The sequence below is a fragment of the Bos javanicus genome, chromosome 18 (assembly GCF_032452875.1).
Source record: "Bos javanicus breed banteng chromosome 18, ARS-OSU_banteng_1.0, whole genome shotgun sequence".
Classification (NCBI taxonomy): domain Eukaryota; kingdom Metazoa; phylum Chordata; class Mammalia; order Artiodactyla; family Bovidae; genus Bos; species Bos javanicus.
The window spans coordinates 44,309,084-44,331,569 of NC_083885.1; the positions used below are offsets into that span (position 1 = coordinate 44,309,084).

At 53.4% G+C, this 22,486-nt stretch overlaps 1 protein-coding gene and 1 non-coding gene across 2 annotated transcripts in view; one reads left to right on the forward strand and one right to left on the reverse strand.

Moving 5' to 3' along the window:
• Positions 1-22,486, forward strand: part of CHST8 (carbohydrate sulfotransferase 8) — a 146,278-nt gene that overhangs the window by 120,737 nt on the left and 3,055 nt on the right. The gene's annotated exons all lie outside the window — the stretch shown is intronic.
• On the reverse strand, positions 11,423-11,494 carry TRNAY-GUA (transfer RNA tyrosine (anticodon GUA)). Its single transcript has one exon. It is a non-coding gene; the product is annotated as a tRNA-Tyr (tRNA).

Genomic DNA, 22,486 nt, shown 5'->3' on the forward strand with positions numbered 1-22,486 from the left:
TGACATTGCTGAGAAATAACCTTCTCTGCAGCTCTGCTCCTCCTACTGTGAAGTCCTGGGACTGGTCCTCTTACTGCAGAAGATGAGAGTCTTTCGATACCCTTCCAGAGAGGCAAGAGCCAACCAACTCCATTGTCCCTCACCTTAGCATCTACTCTCTGAGATCTCTGGCACCAGAAGTCAGATTCCTGCAGAGCAGACTCTGAGGAAGTGCAGGATTTATGTGGGGAGGGCATTCTCTTGGATCAACACCTGTGGGGGAAGGGAGGGAAGCAAGAGCAGGCAGAGGGAGAAGTCAGACTGTGATGTAGCCAGCCAGCCCCACATGGAGCTTTGGAGCTGGGATGGCCCCGAATTCATGCAAGGGGCTGCAGCCTTCACAGTCTGCATCAGCCAGTCACTGGATGAGACAGCCCCAGGAAGATGCGACCTTGGGTGAGGCGACTTTCTGCAGCCCTGCCTAGAGCAATCTCTGGAGGGAAACTCAGCTGTGAGCAGTGTCGCCGGGCTTCCATGGTGGCCACTTCACCCAGTCATCCCCAAATCTTACCTGATCCCAGCCTCCCTGCACTTCCGGCCCCCACTCTCCTGGCTCCTCCCTCCCGTATTTGCCTAAAGGCTTCCTTTATGAGAGCAATTTTTTCCCAAATTGCTTTACTTACTCAAGGATCATTGAAAATTAACTGCAGCTAATGTTATTTGAAAAAGAAAAACACTTTTATATTTCTTTTTGTTTATTTATTTGGCTGCACTTGGTCTTGGTTATAACACGTGGGATCTTTAGTTGCAGTGTGTGGCATCAAACCTGGGCCCTGTGCATTGGGAGCATGGAGTCTTAGCCAGTGGACTACCAGGGAAGTTCCTGCTAATGTCATTGAATTCACTTCTTTTTTTCAGTTTTATAAAAGCCTTTTCCTTCCAGGAATTGCCATTTGGTTTCTGAGATATGAGCATGATATCTGTAAAGCGGAAATAGCAGTGTTTTTAACACGGCACTTTAGAGTTCTAAAACGTGTTCACACAATTTTTTATCAGTTTAATTGAGGTATAATTTATACACAGGAAAACACTGTGTGAGTTCTGACAAATGTATACCGTCTTCCCAATCAAGATATACAGAATTTCCTTCACCTCCAGAACATTCTTTTATATGCCTGCTCATTCACCTCCCTCCACCCCATCCCTCGGGTAGCCACCCATCTTATTCTGACACTAGAGATTAGTTTTGCCTATTGCAGAATTTTATCTGAAATACTGCAGTATGTACAGAAAGGCTTCTTTTGTTCAGCGCAAGGTCTGTGAGCGTCATCCATGGTGTAGCTTATTTCTTTTTACAGACAGTCAAATTCCACTGTATGGATATGCCACAATTTGTTTCTCCATTCATGCAGGCGATGCTAGTGGTAAAGAACCCACCTGCCAATGCAGGAAACAAGAGACACAGGTTTGATCCCTGGGTCAGGAAGATCCCCTGGAGGAGGGCATAGCAACCCACTCCAGTATTCTTGCCTGTGGAGAATTCTTGTCCACAGAGAATCCCGTGGACAGAGGAGCCTGGCGGGCTACGGTCCGTGGGGTTGCACAGAGTCAGACACGATTGACATGACTTAGCGTGCATACATGCGGTTCTTAGAGTTTACAGTAAAGGGGTGTGACCCGTACACAGCCATGCAACCTTGAGTAGCTAGGAGGGGCCTCCATGAGCCAGGAAACCAGACCTCACTCCAGCATCACTTAACCAAAGAGCCCTGGGAAACGGTGCTCTGGCCAAATAACCGGTGCATTTGGTAATTTCTTCCAAGGTATGTATTTTTCTAGAAGATTCTCTAGGCATTTTGTTTGGATGCTATTTGAGTTAGTATCCTGCCAAGCAGTATTAATTTTCCTTGCTAATTCAGGGTAATAGTAATTGAGGGGCAGACCCGCAGAGCAGTGGGCTTGGGCACATGCATGTCAAATGGACTGTATATCATGACATCAGACATTTCGAGAAAATTGCTTTTCCTCCCTGAATGCCAAGTCATAAATAATTTCAGGTTGGGAAGAGCTCTGGTAAGCATGTGCTTGACTCCAGGGGAATGGCCTGTAAATACTGTGAGCCACAGAATAAAAAACAAGGGGGACAGATTTGTGGGGCCACATCTTATCTGGATCTTGCTATAACTCTTTGCAGTTGATGCTGTGGGTGTCCCGCCCAGCTCTGCTTTCCCGGTGATGCACCTGTCACCTGCCACTGTGAGTGTGGACTGCTAATGGCTCACAGCTGCACCCTTAATTCAGAGATTTGACCTCAGCTGACAGGAGCCTCTTCCAGAAGGTGATGCCTCCCTCCCGGAGGTGGTCTACAACCAGGCACACGCTGGTAAATGGGCTTTGGGGGCAGGGAACAAACCAACTGAGCCCTGATGTGTGGCACTGTCACATTGTCCAACGTCTATGGTGTAACTGCTCCCACCATGGCCAATTCCAAGCTACTTCGCAAAAATAAACAAGTTGCTTAGGAGTATAAGCACGTGCAAAAGAAAAATGACCTTTAAAAGGCAAGGGAATGATAAACATAGAATTCAGTGCAGTGGGCATCCTGGCCGGGCAGGATGGGGATGTTGGAGAGGGGCCAAGGGAATCTGGGTGATGTTGATACTATTTAATAAAGCTGTGTTTCTTAAGCTGGGTGGTGAATGCCTGGATGTTTGTATTCTTTTTCTTTATACCATTACACATTTTATTTTTAGTAAATGAAATGTTTCGTGACAAAAGCAATTCTAAAGACGTCTTCTGAGCTTTGAACTTGTCTTCGCCTGCACATGTAGGGCATGGCTTTTTGGTAGAGACCAGTAGAAGCAGCCTCAAGGCTGGTCTTGACTCCCCCTGCAGCTGCCCCCTGGGTGCGGCTGCAAACTTTACACTCCTAACAAGCTCTGAGTGTGGTCTGGGGGTTGGAGATTCCTGTTTGTCTCAGAATGGGCAGCAGGAGGAGATGATGGACAGAACTGCCCTGTGCAGAGCCCACCTCTTATCAGGAACCAAGGGGGAGGCTGCCCTTAGGCCTGAGGCTGGATCAGCCCCCACCTCATCCAAAGCAGTTCTTCTTTTGACCTGGAGGGGCTGTGAGAGCCGGGCCACCCCTCGATGTGATACTGAGTTCGCGTGCTAAGTCACTTCAGTCATGTCCAACTCTGCAACACTATAGACTGTAGCCCACCAGGTTCCTCTATCCAAGGGAGTCTCCAGGCAAGAATACTGGGGTGGGTTGCCATGCCCTCCTCCAGGGGGTCTTCCCGACCCAGGGATCGAACCCGCGTCTCTTACATCTCCTGCATTGGCAGACGGGTTCTTTACCACTAGCTCCACCTGGGAAGCCTGTGATACTGAGCATTCAGATCTAAATTTACCCCAGGTACTTTGTAGGCTTGGGCACTCTGCTTTTCCTCTCCAGTGGATGAGCTCCTGCCACCCTCCCCGCAGTAATCGTTATCAAGCCATTTTCCATGAGAGGAGATGAAATACTGGAGCAGGTCTGGAACCTGCCAAGGCAGAAGATGGAGCCACAGCTTCCAGCAGGAGGGCTTGCTCCCAGAGTCACATGGTACCCCCTGCATTCTGGGGCCAGCACTGTCCCCTCCAGCAGCCCAGGTTCCCTTCACCAGAGGCTTCGTTCCAGGGGGTTCACTTCTGCTTGCAGCCTGGGCAGTGCTCCCTGCTGGGGAGGGGAAGACGGAGGCTGTGATCCAGACCTGGGCACCCAGGGGCTCCTACCATCAGAACACGGCTGGGGGGTGGGTGGGGAGTGGTCTGCACACTCCCTCACCAGATTGTTCACGTCACCCTTTCCTCTGGAAGACACAATTTCCTGTGGACACAAAGCCACTGATTTCCCATTGTAGAGATGGTGAAACTGAGTCTGCAGGCCAGTGAACTGCTGCTGCTCACAGGCTTGGTGGGGACTCTCTTCAGGGCCAGGCCACCTTCATTCATCTGGAAGCTGGTGCCGCAGGAAAAGAGGGACCACAGCCCAGGTGGAGGCAGCCGGGACTGCAGGCAGAGAGCCAAGGGGAGTCTAAAGAAAGACGTCAGGTTGGGAAGCTCACGTCCCACAGGTGCACACAGGTGCCTAAAGGCATCAGAGATGTTCCAGATGCTGCTTTGGATGAGGCTAGGGCTGAAGCTGGAGAGGGGTTAGCGAGGAAAATTCCCCTGCCCCGGAGTCGACCCTGAGAGAGGCCCTGTGGGTGCAGGTGAGGGGCCAGGTGCTGAGGAGAGGGAGCGAGGCCACCTGTGTCCCTCACTCAGCAGGACCCTGACTCCAGGCAGGAATGACTCCGTGAGAAAGCAGTGGTGGGGAGGAGAGCTGACCCGGGGCCAAGGAGCACTCGGCTCAGATTCTGGCTCGGCCACTGACCAGCTGTGTGTCCTTGGGTGGCTTCATGTGTGTGCATCTCCGTCTCTTCGTGAGTCCATTTGGGTCAAGATGGCACCAACCTAGTGGGCTTCTGTAAGGGTCCAGAGCTTCTACAAGGGTACCTGGAATCGACAAATATCCTCACTGACCAGGACAGCAGGCTCAGTGTGGGAGCAGAGCGAGGTCTTCCCTGAGTGGCCCCCAGGGTGGTCTCTGGGTGCTGAGGGTAAGTTGCTGAGATGAGAGACCCACCCCTCTAGGATCAGAGCTCCAGGGAAGGGAGGCAGGGGCCCCCTGCAGCGGGAAGGCACGTACAGCAGGCCCCCACCTCGGATGGGGAGGGAACATATCAGGCACTCGGGTCTCCGAGTGGCTCCTGCCCTTTGTCTGTCCATAGGCTGTATCACCTGAGTCCTGCAGGCCCGAGGGCCTCAGTGAAGCCAGAGCCTATGTCAAGGGTGATCCCAGGCAGCTGACATGATTGAGGGGCCACGGCACCCAGAGGCAGGCCAGCGGGGTCAGGCCAGGAAAGACCCAGACCCTGCATCAGTGCATCAGGCTGCTCTGTGTCAGATCCCTTCCCAAGGAGGAGAGGCCAGGGATATGGAAGCTGAGAGTGACATGGGGCTGGAGAAGGGTATTCTGAGCAGGAAGGTGTCACCATGGGGTCATTAGTGAGTGGGGTCACAGGGCCCAGTGGAGTCGGGGAGCGGGTAGGAGTATGTGCCCTTGGACAGGGGACTGTCACATGACCACGGATGGACACAGCTGAATTCAGCTTTCCCAGCTGCACACACAACTAGATGCCCTCGCCTGGGACTCTGGTCCCCAGCAAGGGCACTCACTGGGTCAGACCCTTTCTCCTTAGAGTCTCTTGTGCATTTCTCCCCAGGGCTACTCGGACCTGAGGGCCTGTCCCCCGAGAAGCCACAGATTTAGCACCCGGCTGTGTCTCAGACCACCCCACTGCCCCCCAGCCTTGGGCCAGGCCATCCTGTCTACAGAGGTTCTGCCAGAAGAGTGCTTTCACTCCCCCGATTCACCAGCCGCCAGGCTCCTGGGGGCCACCTTCTCAGCTCCCTGTCAGGGCTGCTGAACTAATGAGTCTTTTAATTGGTTGCTCAGAGAGAATCAAAGTGGGAAAAAAATAGGCAAAGCAAAATAAAACGTTCCTTTCGGTTTTCCACGAGTGTGGGCACGAAAACCTCATGGTTCTCCCATGAGACCCTGGACAGCGGGTGCCCACCCCCAGGGGAGGGGAGAGGCAGCGGTGGGCACTGGACTGAACAGCCAGTGTCTGTTCGGGCCAGTGTCACTGTGTCACTCAGCTGCAGGCCAGGGTATCCTCTGCCGACCCCCCCCCTGCCAGCCCCACCAGGGAGGGCCTGAGGATTTCATTATGAGCTCAGATTATCATCAAGTACAAGGGGGAGTGAAGGGAACGTTATAAGCTCTCCTTTTAATAATGAATCCCATTTCCTCTTGCACTTGGTTTTCTTGCAACAGATGCTGTTGCAGAAAGTAGAGCAAAATGGAAAAGACAAAAAGGCGAGTAATTAACTCGGCCCCAGAGCCTTCTGGGCAGATGTCTGGGAGGGCAGGGCAGGGTGCCTGAGGCCCGCCTACCTCACCCTTGCCTGTGGCCCGCCCACAGCGACTCATATGTCTGGATGATTCTCAGCTTGGCTCGGTATTGGGGAAGCGTGGAGCCGCCTTCCCGCTGTTCAATAACTGATGACCATTTTTCTCCAATTAAACTGAGATTGAAGGATCCTCAGACGTAGACACCCAAGGAAAATAATTAGTGCTTAAAATGTTAATTGTGCTCAGATGTGCCTTTGCCTCTGGAAGCTGTCTGCAGGAGAGCGTGCAGAAAGGCAGTCCTTGGTGGGAGGGGGCCCTGCCACTGCCCAACTGGCTGGTCTTCCCAGGAACCCCAGAGTGGGCAGCCCGAGTACTCATCCTATCCATGTGAGGCCAGTAGTGATGACTCTGTGAGACCTGCTGTCAGGCCCTGCCTGGCCAGCCCCCTGTCCCCAGATACTGGCAGGCAGTGTTGCCTCATGGTTAGAACAAAGGCCTGGAGTCAGCCAGGTCTGGCCTGGCCCCTGGCTCTGCCACCGACAGGGCCAGCAGCCTGGATGCCAGCAACACAGGTAACCTGAGACTCATGCCCTCAAGCAAAACAGCACAACCTCTCCTGCAGAAGTGCATGAGATACCCTTGTGTCCTCAGCACCTTCCAGGCCCCAGGTAAGTAATTCCCCAGCCCCCTTTCATCAGGACCGGGAAGACTGGGGGTCGAGGGCTGTCACTGTATTCTCTCCTTGGGGGCTGTGCAGGCTGCTCCCCCCAAGAATGGTTCTTCCTCGGAGAGGAAGGGATGTGGGAGCCACCCACACCTCCCCACAGCCACGTTCCCACCAACCAGCTCACCAGCTAGGGGAGACATCTCGATGCCCCGGAGAGGATCCATCCCACCTCGGGTGCTTCCTGCTCATATATTTCCACATGCGCGCCCCAGTTCCTCTCTCTGCGGAGACGACATGCCTAAGAGGCTTAGGCTCCTTCATGCCATGCATCCCAAAGAAATCCACTTAGAAATTCCGTGTTCCCTGATCCCCCACATAATAAGATTCCTTTATCTCTTGTTGTCATGGGAAGTATATATTAACTGATTAATATTAATGTATTGGCCGATTAATATTAATACCAAACCGGTTCGTACTTCACAAGGCAGGGCTCTTGATGAGCGCTGCGGAGCCCAGACAGCTGTCGGGTTCTGGCAGATCCCAGGAGAGGCGCTGACCCTCTCTGCCGTGCCTGGTTACGGACACCGTGTCATTAGCAGTGTCTGTCGGAGCTGGCGTGGAAGTGTGTTTGGACTCTGAGCGTGGCAATTAGAATCCTTGCCATCCAGGATAGCATATTTTATCATTTAAATAGCATTTTCACATTCTCTTAACATATTTTCCCAGTAACATTGTTAAATTAGGTGATAAAAGGTTATTTCTTGCTTTTGAAGTTGAAATACATTACCATTATTCCTTAGCTGCCCGGAGTTAGAAAGGTTTCGGTTTTCTATGTTCTGAAGTTTTCATTATCAAAATTTGCCACACTTTATAAAACAGACAACATTTTTTTTTTTTTTGGCCTTTGTTTTCGTCAAAGATGGACAGAAGCTTTGTCTCTGGACATACTGGAGATTGCTCTCCGCGTTTGGTGGAAAGGGTCGTGCCGTCTTCTGAAGCAGCCAGGATGCACACTCAGGGCCCAGGGGGGTCAGAGGGGGTCCTGGGTTACCACTGCTGCTGTACGCTGGCCACCTCCTGAGCCTCAGGGAAGCCAGAACTGGTCAGGGGCTGGGCTTTCTGTCCATCTCGCTCCCGGGGAGGGCACAGCCACAGGCTGCATCGTTGGCCAGTGGGGCTGGGCTGGTGCCTGCCTGTGTCTGTGTAGCTTCCTCGTCCCTCTGTCCCCCCTCCAGCTACCCACCTGTCCAGTCCTCGCCCAACCCCCATCTCAAGTCCTTTTCCTGAGTGACATGTACAGCCTGCTAGACATCAAATAGGTAACTAATGAGGACCTGCTGTGCAGCACAGGGAACTCTACTCAGCACTCTGTAATGACCTATATGGGAAGAGAATCTAAAACAGAGTGGATATGTGTGTGTGTTGTTCAGATGCTAAATCGTGTCTGACTCCTTGTGAACCATGGACCGCAGCACACCCTGTCCTTCACTGTCTCCCAGAGCTTGCTCAGACTCATGTCCACTGAGTCAGCGTGGCCATCCAACTGTCTCATTCTCTGCTGCCCCTTCCCCTTTTGCCTTCAACCTTTCCCAGAAGCAGGGTCTTTTCCAATAAACGGTCTCTTCGCATCAGGTGGCCAAAGTATTGGAGGTGCAGCTTCAAGTATATGTATATGCGTAGCTGATTCACTTTGCTGTGCATCTGAAACCAACACGACATTGTAAGTCAGCTGTGTGTGTATGTTGGTCGCTCAGTCTTGTCCAACTCTCTGCAACCCCATGGATTGTAGCCCATAGGGCTCCTCTGTCCATGGCATTCTCCAGGCAAGAATACTGGAGTGGGTAGCCATCCCGTTTTCCAGGGGATCAGCTATACTCCAATTAAAAAATTGTTTTAAAAAAATCCCTCCCCCAGACCTCAACCCATTCACCCACTATCCACGTTCCATCCATGTCCACCAACTGTCTCCCCACCATCCACCACCACCACCCACATGCCATCCTCTGCTCATCCCACCACTATCCTCTGCGCCACTCACATGCCATCTCCCATCCATCACCTGTGCTGCATCACGTCTGACATGGAAGACGTCCTGTGTGTATCACATGAGCCTTCCCCCCGCCCCCGATTTCCCCACCCACACCTCCCAGTTAAATGTGCCGTGAGCAGCGGCTGGAGCCAATACGTGGTCATACATCACTTTGCCCCAGTGCTCAGCATCCCTGAGTTGCCTCTTGTCATGACCTCCAGTGGCACTGTAGGCCATTGGGCTCTTCTCAGAACAATCTCTTTGCCTAGAAAGAGAGTGCACGGACCAGAAGAGCCGCTGTGTTCCCATGCAATGAGCAGTTGTTGTTGTTTAGTTGCTAAGTCATGTCTGGTTCTTTTGCAACCCCATGGACTGTAGCCCACCAGGCCTCTCTGTCCATGGGATTTCCCAAGAAGAATACCATTAGTGGGTTGCTATTTCCTTTTACAGGGAATCTCCCCGACCTAGGGATCGAACCTGCATCTCTTGCATTGTCAGGTGGATTCTTTACCACTGAACCACCAAGGAAGCCTGAGGGATGAGCAGACCTCTCCCCAAAACTTTACCCCAGTCCAGCCTCCTCACATCACCTTTCCCCCAGTTTGACGCCAGGGACAGGATCCATTTTACCAACATAAAGGCTTGTGCTCTCACAGATTTCTGGCCAGAAGGGAGCTTCATTTGGGCTGGTGGAAATGGTCCAGGTTGCTTTGTGGCTGCCCCTCGAGTGTTCCCCCTCTTGCATGCCATCTCCAGCCTCTGCCCTGCTCCCATTCACAGACACTGGGGGCACGGGGGGTGGCGTCCCTGACTTCACCTGAGGACTCTGACTTCAGCTGACCTCAGGACTTCAGCTGAGGACGGGAGCTGGGGAAGCAGGGCTGTGGAATTCTTCCTGAGCCCAGGCTGGGGTCCTGTCTAAGCCTTGAGGTTGACTTCAGTCTCTCTGTACTCTGTTCTGAAGGGTGAGGTCTCCAGAGTGTGTGTTGGGCAGGGGTGGGAGGGGGTGTGTGGAGAACCCCTGTATGCAGATCGTGAGTGAGAGATGCCAGCCAGGGGCACCTGTCTGCAGTGGAATCAGCCCTCATTCTACCCAGGAGCCTTGCCCTGCAAAGTGATCCTAGCCTGGCCCAGCCAGGTCCTCTCTTTACCCAAGACAGGGCTGCAGACTGGAAAATGGCCCCAATGTGTTCCAGATGCTGTTTGATGCGCAGAGGAGCAATGTAGCCTTCAGAAGCGTGCATGGATTCCTGGGCCCTGACCTCAGTTGGTTCATGTTCTCAATCGGAGAGAGTGGATTCCTGGGCCCCGACCTCAGCTGGCTCTTGGTCTCAGCATGGGTGCAGCAGGGCAGACAGTGGCTGAAAGCTGGAGATGATATTCTCGGGATGTCCACCAACCATGAGCCTCCCCCAGTACCCAGCATGATGGTACCTCCCTGTGAGTTTCCAGCTCTTCCGAAATCTCTGCCAACTCCAGCCACAGATTCTCACACAAGTCTTGGGCATTCAAAGCCTGATACCCGCCTATCCAGGTGCCCCTCTGCCTGATGCCTTCCAGACACTCCCTGCCCCACATATGCTGTTACACAGCAGCCCCTCATTCTGTAATCACCTCCCTAACAAACAGAAAACATGCTCATCGCCGTTGTAAGCATCCCTGGTGTGATTTATTGCCATCATCACAATATTTTGTTTGGAGCTGTAAACCTCCAGACATAAATCAAGTCATTAGAAGGAATGACGTTTAATCCTGCAGAAAAAGCCTCAGTGGGCTGAGCTGTTCTCACCCAGCCAGCGAATCATTCATTCTAGAGAGGATGGCTGCAAACACGGTAACGCGGGTGGGCCCTCCTCACCTCTGCTGCACACAGATGTGGAAGGACGGAGGCCTGAGCTGGGCTGCTTTTGTTTTGTGGAATTGCACATTCTCGACTGCAAAGTGATGCCTAAAACACGTGCCCGGCAATCCAGACAGGAGTCTTAATTCGGAAGGAAATGCACATAGCCGGGAGGGGCCAAGTCTGTGCCTGTGATCTGTGCTCGTCGTCCCGAGAGCAGCTGCTGGTTGGACTTCAAAGGAAGCAGAAAAACAGCTCAGAACATCTTCTTCAGCTCTCTGTTCACAGTGACCCTTGCCACCCTTCGAGCAGCTATTACACGGGGACCGTGTTCTCTTTGCAAAGTGGGCAGGTCTAATTTCCAGGGCTTTGCTGCTGATTCACAGGCCAAGGCTAAGAGGAGAACTGAGCCTTGAAGGGAATGTTCAAGGACCTCAGACAGTGCCTGCCAGGAATCCGGCAGCCCCTGCCCCACCCAGGCAAACACAGACATCACGTTCCCTGCAAAGGGTGCCTCTCAGAGTTAACATGACATCCCCCAAATGCCAGGAGGATCAGATGTCTGTGCTCCTGAGGACGGCCTGGGGCTGCTGTGGTCAGCCCCTTGTCAGCCCAGTGTGGTCCATTGCTGATTGGACCTCTGGGTGCTGAGCTGGGAGGAGCCAAGGGCTGACCAGCCAGAAGGGAGAGAAAGTAGGTTTTAGCCAGGTGTCCAGGGAAGGGGCATCTCCACAGCCAGCCATTGCCAAGGTCAGGGTTAATGCCTTACCTCTTGGAAAAGTGATAGTCACTCAGTTGTGTCTGATTCTGCAACCCCATGGACTGTAGCCCACCAGTCTCCTCTGTTCATGGAATTCTCCAGGCAAGAATACTGGAGTGGGTAGCCATTTTCTTCTCCAGATCTTCCCGATCCAGGGATCGAACCTGGGTCTCCTGCATTACAGGCAGGTACTTTACCATCTGAGCCACCAGGGAATCCCTAAAAGTGTTAGTCACTCAGTCATATCTGACTCATTGCAACCCCATGGACTGTAGCCCACCAGGCTCCTCTGTCCATGGGATTCTCTAGGCAAGAATACTGGTGTGGGTATACATTCCCTTCTCCAGGAGATCTTCCCAACCCAGGGATCAAACCTGGGTCTCCTGCATTGTAAGTGGGTTCTTTACCATCGGAGCTACCAGGGAAGAAGAGCTGACCAAATCCTCGGGTCAGAGACTTCCTGAGCTGCTGGTGGCCCAATCCTTGACTGGACCAACTCCACTTCCAAGGACCTGTCTTGAGGTTCTGTTTAGCTGTGAATTGCATCTCTCCAGACCGATGGCAGAGAACACCTGGGTTGACTGCCAGGGTCCCCTGCCTGCCCTTTGCCATCTGTGAGTCACCAGGAACTCCATTCTGCTCAGGGACACAGAGGATGGCCTCTGAAATGCTGCTGCCCCTTAAGGGTCTTGGCTGGGCTGGAGGAGACCCTAGAGACCGGATGGGCCTGGGTGGTGCTGGAATCAACGCCAGGGACCCCTCTGGGCATGATCAGTGTCCATGCATGGCCATCTGGGGCACCCTGCTAAGGACCAGCGCTTCCATCTCTGAGCCCCTGGGCAGCGCTCTGTTGGAACCCGACTCCCCCAGGGGGCCTGGGGCGCCTCCCTTACCGAGCAGCCCCTGCAGCAGTTGGGGGCGGGGGGACACTTCAGGGAAGCATCAGCTAGAAGGATTTGCTTTGTGGCTTTTCAGGGTATCGCAGGCAACAGCCGTGACGGGTCTGACAGCCACAGACCAGCTCAGTAATTGACGCGGCAGCCGGATTGTCACATCCAGAAGCCGGCCAGAACCAGACCGATCATTATCTTGCGGTCGGGCCACCGTGGTAATGAGGCTGCCCCGTCGGCAGCCTCCGATGACCTGACTTGGCTCCAGTGAAGAAGCGTCTGTCACAGGCCTGGGCCAGTCGGTGCGGTTGGCATTCTTCCTGCAAACAGGCAGCCCCTTGGTGGGCCGACTGCAGCCTCGGGCTCCAGAATGACTCCCTCATTTTTATTTTCTGGTCACCCCCGATGGAAACTCACCAATATTTAAGCCAAATTAGGCCCTTTCCTGCAGAGCTGGCTGGAGAGCGGTCACCAGGGGCCCTGACAGCCAAACAAGAGGAACATTACATCCATCCATTTAACCTGGCCACGGCCACTCAGAGCTGAAGCCGTGGCTCCCCACAGGCTCAGGACAAAGGCAGGACTCGGGCCAGGCTCACTGCCGGGGCTTCAGGTAACTGGCTGCCTCAGCGCTGCTCTCTGTCCTTGGAAAGTGCTGGTCCCACACTGTCACTGACCCCCCAAGAGCCACAAATGCGTCCCCACTTATACACCTGCTAACCCTGTCCTCCCTTCTTCCCCCTCCTTCAGCTGTAAATCCATCTAGCTGATGCTTCCTTGACGTGCTCCCCCCACCTGCTTCAGGGGCCACTCGGTGAGGGAGGCACCTCAGGCCTCCTGGGGGAGTCAGGTTCCTACAAAGGGCTGCCCAGGGGCTCAGGGATGGATGCGCTGGTCCCTAGCAGGGCACCCCAAATGGCCGTACATTGGCAATCATGCTGATCGTGGATATCTGCTGTTGGGAGACCCATTGGCATCTCAGACTTGGCCAGGATCTGCCTCCCTTTGCGGGAAGGGGCATCAGCATCCACCCACTGCTCAAGTAAGAAGCCAGCATCCCTGACTCTGCTCCCGGTCAGTCCCTGGGTCCTGCTGATGCAGGGAGCCGGCTGGTACCAGCCCATGAGGTCCCAACTCCACATTCACACCTGTAGCTTGGAATCTGCCATGGTAGGAGTATTTATACCACGGAAATCGGCAAACACTACCAACTAGGCTCCTCCCCACCCCCACTCCACCACCCCCGGAGCCAGTGGTTAAACCTTAACCAGCACGCCCACTGCTGACTATTCCTCCTGAAATAGTCTTCACATCTTTCTCCACTTTAAGATTTTTTTTAAAGGAACATCTTTATTGAATATTACAATACTGCTTCTGTTTTATGTTTTTGGGGTTTGGGGGAGTTTGGATGTGAGGCATATGGGATCTTAGCTCCCCAACCAGGAATCAAATCTGCACCCCCTGCATTGGAGGGTGAGATCTTGCGCACTGGACCACCAGCGAGTAAGATCCCTTTTCCTCCATATTCGGCCATCCTCACCTGGGTCCAGGCCTCGGACATCTCCGCCCGGACAATGGCAACATTCGTTGACTAGACTTTCTGCTCTGTTTTCAACTCTTCACCTCAGAATGACCCTTAAATTCACAATAACGCTCAGCTTAAACCCCTTCTAGGCGTCCCCTCAGGGCTTAGGAGAGAAGCGAAGGACCTCCTGCCTTTGCCCTCTGCAGCCTTGGTCCTGCCGTTTCTTGACGCCCTTCCATGAAACCTGATGCCATGGTGCAAGGCCACCAAAGTCTGCCAGAGATGCCCTCGTTACCCACGTTTGGACTTAGTTGCTCAGTCACATCTGACTCTGCGACCCCATAGGCTATAGCCCACCAGGATCCTCTGTCCGTGGAATTCTCCAAGAAAGAATACTGGAGTTGGTTGCCATTTCGTACTTCAGGGGATCTTCCCGATCCAGGAATCGAGCCCGCATCCCCTGTGTCTCCTGAACTGCAGGCAGGTTCTTTACCCATGGGGCCATTGAGGAAGCCCAGGTGCCAATTAATTGTCACTACCTGAGGGAGACCTCACCTGATGCCCTGGGATTGCTGGCATCCCCCACCACATGCTGCCTACCACATCCTAAAATTGCCCCCTCACACATGGAAGGCTGCTGTTCAGTGCCTCACCTCCTCACTAGACTGAAAACTCCATGAGGGCAGAGCCATGACTATCTCGTTCACAGCCAAGATGCTGTCACCGGTGCCTAAGACATTGCCTGGCACATGCAGTGCTCTGTGTGGGGCGAATGGACAGATGGTGGCCGCCTGTGTGACTGTGACTGTCACAGGTCTCATACTGCAGGGGAGGCAGGGATGGGGGCCGCCAGGGGCCACTGTGGCTTTGCTGGCAAGTGTCATGAACTGGGTTCTTTCTCATTCACAGCAGCATTCACTCGCTCCTGTTTATCCTTCCAGGCCCAGGTTGAATACGTAAAAGGAAGAAAAAAGCGGGACTTGCTCTAAAGCATGTGCCACATGTGAACTGTGCCTGGATGTGAACACACCCTCCCCACCCAGCGCAGGCCAGAACACACAGCAGGAAGCACACAGGTGCACTCGTGGTGAAACACAGCACAAGACCTACCAACTCCTGCTCTAATCGATGTGCACACGTGGCAGTGCAGCTGCGTATGCATGGCATGTGCACGGGGGCCACACCCCCACCCCCAGACACGATGGAGTCACCCCAGGCTCGGACAGAGGGGAGCCTCAAAGTGGGAGCTGAGGACCCCTCCCCTGAGAACAGGCAGGCACACAGACGATGCTCAGAGACACCCCTCCCCCAACTGGGTGAGGGACAGAGGTGTGGGGGTGGGCAGCAGCACAGCTGTGAGCTTTGCAGACCAGCTAACAGGCTGGCTGGTTGACTGACAGGCAGCTCCGATGCGCCACACTGACAGCTCCAAGGGAATTCACAGCCAAGGCTGAGCCGACAGGGAACTACTCAGCTGAATCGTGGATCCTAATCACTGAGGCGAGGGGATGGAATCACTAAACAAAGCAAGGAGCAGTCAGAGCCGTCAGGTGCCCATCTGCCCAGGACGGGAAGATTTCCACTTCCCTCCCCCGCAGGCAGGTCCCAGAGTCCCTGTGCTGGTGCAGGAGCTGGGCTCAGGGAAACCCAGGCGCTGCAAAGGTGCCCAGGTGATGGGAGCATCACGAGCCGGGGACCTCCATCCTCTGAGCTCTCTGTGCCCAGCACTGTGCATCACTTCATTTACACATTTGCAGACCCACAAGATAGGTATTTTCATCCCCTTTACCAGATGAGGACACTAAAGCTCAGGGAGGTTAAGTCACAAAGCAGTGTTCTCATTTTCTTTTTTTCCTCTTTTTACATATACTGACTTGTGTGTGCATTGTCAGTCATGTCCGACTCTGCGACCCTATGGAGTGCAGCCCGCCAGGCTCCTCTGTCCATGGGATTTTCCAGGCAAGAATACTGAAGTGGGTTGCCATTTCCTCCTCCAGGAATCAAATCGATGTCTCCTGCATTAGCAGGAGGTCTCTTTACCACTGACCACCTGGGAAGCCCTTTAAATATACTGAAAGTCTCTCAATCATGTCCAGCTCTCACAACCCCATGCACTGTAGTCCATGGAATTCTTCAGGCCAGAACACTGGAGTGGGTAGCCTTTTCCTTCTCCAGGGGAACTTCTCAACCCAGGGATCGAACCCAGGTCTCCCGCATTGCAGGTGGATTCTTTACCAGCTGAGCCACCAGGGAAGCCCAATATACCGACCCTTTGTTAAAAGCTGTGACTCGGGGTGCAGTCTCTCGGTTAAGGGAGAGGAAACCCTTGCTCAAGTCTGGGCCAAGGGTCAGGGGTCACTGTGGGACCCCACTGTGAGTTTGGTTGTCTCAGAACAACTTGAAGCTCCCCCATCCAGAGGCTGAGGCCAGAGGACAGGGCCCTGCAGGGCCACCCACCGTCCTGCCTGGGAGCACGTTTGGCCTGACCCCTGCCTTTCCCCAAGGTCCAGGTTCTGACCCCAGAGCCATACATCTTTGGGTTCCAGCAGCAGCCGGCACCTTTGTCTGGGCTCCCCCCCCCCCTCTCCTGGAGCCCCATTTTCGTGCCCTGGGCCCTGGGGGCAGCAGAGATGGCAGGGCTGTGCGCTGAGGCCCTAGCAGAGAACTTAATGAGTTGAATGTTCCAGTGAACACAAGTGAGAATTTAAGGCCCTTTGGTGAGGCTTCTTCCATCTGAATTCTGTGCCCTCAGTCCAAGCTGCCCTCTAATTGCTGAGAGTGTTTAAACTTCCATTTTGCATCAAATCTGCATATATTAACAACCGGCCCAGAGGAACAGAGCAGCTCACAAGTAGGCAGACAGAGGCCAGAGGGGGTTTGGCAGGGCTTGCCCCTCCAAAGGGCAGAGCCTGAGCTGGTAGGAAGAGTCAAAGGAGGAATGGCCACCATGGGGGCCCAGAGGCAGGCCCAGCCAGGGGCCCCCCAGGTGGCAGTGGGAGGCAGCCAGCTGAGTGTGTCCTTGCTCTGACCACCCAGACCCCCAAACCCCGCATAGCCTGGGTGGGTGGACAGACCCTCGGCCAGGGCAGCACATGTCTCCATCCAGCCACTTGGCTGGCAGCTGCCACCAGATGCACAGACCCTCCCCAGGCTGCCAGGCTGAGCTGGAGAAGCCCCGCTGGGGGTTGGTGGACTCCAGCCAGAACCCTGGAGAAGCCCGATACCCATCCCCCACTCCAGGGCCAGCTGTCAGTTCAGGCAACATCAGCTTTTCCTCAAGCATTTATTGAGCTCCTGCTGTATGCCAGGCCTGGTGCCAGATGTTGACACAGTCCTTGTCCCAAGAACACAGAGAACTAACACAGTCCTTTGTCACTGATTGGCCACCCAATCCTGCAGCATAAGTGTTCCCTTGCCTCCTCTGGGCAGTTCTGGCCAGTGCTCTTAAAGCCCCCTGAAGTCACTCCCCCTTCCCCCACTATAAGCTTGAATTGTGCCCCACTTCCCGCCAAAGAGGTTGAAGTCTCAACCTCTAGTACCTGTGAAGGTGACCATAATATATATAGGGTCTTTGCTGATGTCATCAAGATGAAGTCATTAGGATGGGCCCTAATTCAGAATGTCCAGGACTTTGGCCACCTGATGCAAACAGCTGACTTGTTGGAAAATACCCTGATGCTGGGAAAAACTAAAGGCAAAAGAAGAAAAGGGCAAAAGAGGATGAGATGGTTGGATGGTATCACTGATTCAATGGACATGAACTTAAGCAAACTGGGAGATAGTGAGGGGCAGAGTCAGACACAATGACTGAGCAACCAAAAAATTCAGAATGGCCAAGGGAGAAGAGACAAGTAGACAGGTACATAAAATAATCATGTGAAGATGGAGACAGGGGACTTCCCTGGTGGTACCACAGTCAAGACTTTGCCTTCCAATGCAGAGGATGTGAGTTCAGTCCCTGGTTGGGGAGATAAGATCCAACATGCCTCCTGGCCAAAAGACCACAACACAGAAGCAATATTGTAACAAATTCAATAAAGACTTACAAAGATAAAAAGATGGAGGCAGAGATTGGATGTAAACTGCTGCAGCCAAGGAGCATCTGGGGCAGCCAGATAGCTAGACAAGGCAAGGAAGGATGCTCCTCTTGAGCATTCACAGGAAGCAGGGCCCTGCTGACACCTTCATTTCAGACATCTGGCCTCCAGAACTGTGAGAGAATAAATTTTTGTTATTTTTAAACCAGCTAGACTTGTGATACTCTGTTAGAGCAGCCCTAGGAAATTAATATACCTCCTGTGAGGGTCAAGTTTATATGTCAACTTGACTAGGCTATGGTGCCCAGATAGTTAGTCAGACACCAGTCTAGATGTTACTGGGAGGGAATTTTTTAGATGTGATTACCTTTAGATCAATTGACTTTAAGTGGACTTCCCTAGCGGTCCAGTGGTCAGCAGTCTGCTTGCCAATGCAGGGAATACAGATTTGATCCCTGGTCTGGGAAGATCCCACATGCCATGGAGTGACTAAGTGCCCACACACTGCAATTACTAAAGTCCGTGTGCTCTGGGGCCTGCGTGTAGCAACTGCTGAGCCTGCTTGCTGCAAATACTGAAGCCCATGCACCTACAGCCCATGCTCTAACAAGAGAAGCCACTGCAATGAGAAGCCTGTACAAAGAGTAGCCCCTGCTCACCACAACTAGAGTAAGCCTGAGTGCAGCAACAGAGACCTAGCACAGCACCCCCCAATCCTTCTCATTAATTAAAAAAAGAAAATAGACTTCAAGTAAAGCAGATTACCCTCCATACGTGGGTGGGCCTCATCTAATCAGTTGAAGGCCACAGAAGGAAAGAAGGCAGGAATTCTGCCTCCAGACGGCCCTCAGACCTGAGCTGCACCATCAGCTCTTCCCTGGATCTCTAGCCTGTTGGCCTGCCCTGCAGATTTCACCCAAACCCCACAATCACAAGAGCCAATTCCTTAAAATAATCCTCCTGCTATATGATATACAAATAATGTGTATATATATATATATATCCTATTGGTTGTTTCTCTGGAGGACCCTGATTCAGAAACCTTTCAGATTTCCTGTGGAGTAGAGCCTGGCAGCTCCCTTGGGGTTTCCTCTCTGACCACAGTGGGAAGGCAGTACATGTGCCCTGGTTGCATTTTTTTCCTGCCAGCATCCCAGTTTCACACCTTGTAGCTCATCACCGCTTGTGTGAGGTCCTGCACACTGGCCAGCTGTGCAGCTGCCCCAGAGCAGGGAGGCCTTTCTCCTGGCATGCATGGTAGGTGTCTATTTCTTTCTAATTGGGATGTGGACACAGCAGAGCAGGTGACGGCACTCATCCCCCAGAGGCAGCTGCCAGGGAACCTGGGGTGCGACCGATGCCTGGAGGCTGATTCTCACACATGAGGGAACCAGGCTGCAGTGGGGGATTTGCCTTCAATGTCCCTTCTGGCTCCCTCCAGCCTGAAACCCCTAGAGTTCCTGGCCAGATGGGCAGCATAAGTGGATGTGTGGGCATGGGGATGTCCATCACGTGGGCTCAGTCACTAGAAGAGCCAGGCTGTGGGAAAGGAGCCAAGGAATCCCAGCTCAGTGCAGAAACCTCTGGGGAATCCAAGGACCATGAGTCTGAAGCTCCCGACAGGGCAGGGTCTTTGAACTTCCACTCGTGTCCTGTGGCCTCTCCAGTTCTCTCCCATCTCTGCCCCACTTTGTGGGTCTGCTCCTTTGGGATGGCCATGCTTTCCCCAAGGTTGCAGTGTTTAGAGTGCCAGGACCCTCTCCCCACTGCCCGTCAGGGCCCAGGGCTAGAATTTGAGCAGCCAGAATAGCAATCACTCTCCTCAAATGACCCACCTGGGCTAAGGGGTCAGGGGCTCATGAGGCAGCCCTTTCTAAGTACTTGGGTCCTGTTTGGACCCACATCAGTGTTGCCTGTCTACACAACCTGACTGAAAGACTGGTTTCCAAGCCCTACCCCCAGTGGGTCCTGGGCATCCAGGATTGTGGCTTCTGAATGCAACCCAGCAGGTCTCCCTCTTGTAATTCAGAGAGGAGTGGTGGGCAAGGGACCCTCCCCTCAACAGCCCACATGCTTGAAACCTCCCCTCCCCAGCTCTGCCTCAGGTCCAAGCTGCCTGGCCTAATTATAGGAAACTGGCCTCACACACTCTCACATCAGCCTCTGCCTCCCCTTGGCAGGTAACCAGAAAGCTTTTTCAGCCAGACGCTCAGAAGAAAACCTTCAGCCAATGAAGAGCTCACAGTGTGGAGCGCAGTTGGCAGCCTCAATAACTCACGCCTTGTTTATTCTCACCGATGCTCACTCTTATCATACTGCATGTGTTTCAACCGCTCTGCGAATGTCCTCTGTCCAGAGAGAGAACGTGGTTGTTTATTTCTTACTGTATGGGGGGAGAGGGCTCCCTTAAAGGTTGTTAATATTATGCTGAAGGGAGAGGACAGGAGACTCAGACACTGAAAGGAGAGTGCATACATGACTGGCCCTGGGGCTTCCTGTCGCAGAGTGAAGGCCGGGGACAGGAGATGAGAGGCAGCGTGGTGACACTGGATGGAAGAGAGGGCGGGGCTGTGGCTTTCATCTGCGTTGTACACCTATTTGGGGGCTTGGCAGGTGGTCTTATAGTGAGGCCAAGCCCCCTCCAGGTTCCCCATGGCATGGGCTCCAGGGCCCCTGGTGGCAATACTTTCCTGGTTGTGCAGTAGAGGCACTTCCCTGGCTGGCTCCCCAGAGCTGTCCAGGGTCCTGAAATGCAGTCCTCTGGGGAATGCACAGACCACCGCCCCCCTCCCCCAAGTCTCAGATGCCCAAGACATCTCCTAGCTGTCACATCTTAGAGCTGCAGGTGGCCTTTGTTTCAACCTTTATCTGAGCAGTGCATGTAGAGCTACTTCCTTGATGGAAAAAGTAAGGACACTTAGCCTCTGGCCAATGGGGCCATTTCTGTTACATTCCATTGTTAAGTTTCTTTATTCCAAAGTGACCAAATGGGATGGGCTCACAGTCTTTGCAAACAAGCTGCCATAAGTTTAAGGGTCATGACCATTCAGCTTGTGGCAAACTCAAGCTCCATATAAAATCTGTTATTGGGTTTTCCACAAGGTAATCCTTTTTTTTTTTCAAAGGGGGCAATTGCGGCCAGGTTGGCTTTGTTGGGGAAAAGTGCCCAAGAGGTCAGGAGACTCACGCAGCCCTGGGCTCTGTCAGCAAGAACTTTATTGCCAGCCCGCACTCAGAGCTCTGGCCTGACCAGCCTTGGAAAGCCCTTAGGCTCAGGGCCCTCTTGTGAAGTCTGCACAGATAAAAATGGGTCAGGCCTCACAGTCCACCACCCTCCAGGCTGAGGGAATGGTGCCAGTGGGAGGTCATGGCTGTAGAGGCTGTGACCTCTGCAAGCACATCCTTGTCTCACTTTGCCTGCTGGCAAGATGCCTTCTGTAAGTGGCTTCTCAGCCCCACTCTCGGCCAAATCTGGCATGACTCATTTGCTCCAGAAAAGGAATATAAATAAGCACCATCGCACCCTGACAAGCTGACAGGATTGACAAGCAGAGTAAATTCCCGTATCTGAGACTCTGAGGAGGAGAGGTGATTTAACAGAGCCAGCTGCCGTCACCAGAAGAAAATAATTAAGGAAACCCGGCAGTGTGGAGGAAAACTGAGTGTGCAGAGGGGCCCTTCTGGTGGAGGGATCTGTGATCATCAGCTGCAGGAGGAAACCCGCACGTATCAGCTGGAAATGAGCTTAGGAAGCTCATGCTAGGGACAGGCCGCATGAAGAAAGAGTGCAGTGGGGGTAGGAGGTGGCTAGCCAAGGGAAGGAGGCTGTGGGCTGACTGGGGGATCCTGGTGAGGGGTTTAATTTTAGAGGCTTCTGCCTCAAGGTCAAGCACCCACTGCTCACACCCCACCCTCCTGAGGGGTGCGGTCAGTTCTACATGGAGCTTCCCTCTCTCCATGGAAGAGCCAGGAAGGCCTGTTTCAGAGCTGACCCATGCACACACACACACACACACACACACACACACATATAATGCTCATAAGCTGGGAGATGCCCAGAAAGGTGTGGACACTCGGCCCTTTGCCCAGGGAAGGGTCAGTCCCTGGACAAAGAGGTCAAAGAAGAGCACTGTGGCATATGAAAGATGCAGTGTGACAAGCTGTGCCTTCACTTGCACCTCTATGGGGTCTTGGGAAAGGTCCTGGCAGGCTCAGGGAATTTAGGTTTCCCAAACCAGAGGTGACCTCACATCCTCCCACTCTCACTTGCTGATGAATGAAGAACTGTGGGCACATCCTCAGACTGAGCAGTATAAGGCCAGGGTCATAGCAGGGGCTGAACCTGTAAAACTAGACCTCACAAAGAATCGGCAGAGTCCCTGGGTCAGGGACAGAAAGCCTGGGTGTCCCCTGGCCATCTGGGCTCCAGACACTGGAACTCTGCGAGTGCACAGGCACAACAGGGCAAGTGTCTCCAGAACAACCCCCCACCCCCACCCCCAAGCAGCAGCCAGAACTCAACCAGGTGTGGCTTAGGCAGTGCCCCATTGTGCCAGCTGGGAGCTGGAGCTCTCCGCTTGTTTAAAGGATCGTTGGTTCTGATTGTGACTGTGGCTTGTGGCAAAGCCTCAGAGAAGCCATGTCCACTCACATGGCACAGGAGCGGGAAGAGCCCAATGCCTCCGTGGCCCGGTAGGGATGGGGAAGAAGGCCAAGACTCCTAAATAGTGCCGCCTCCTTGAAGGAAATCCTCTC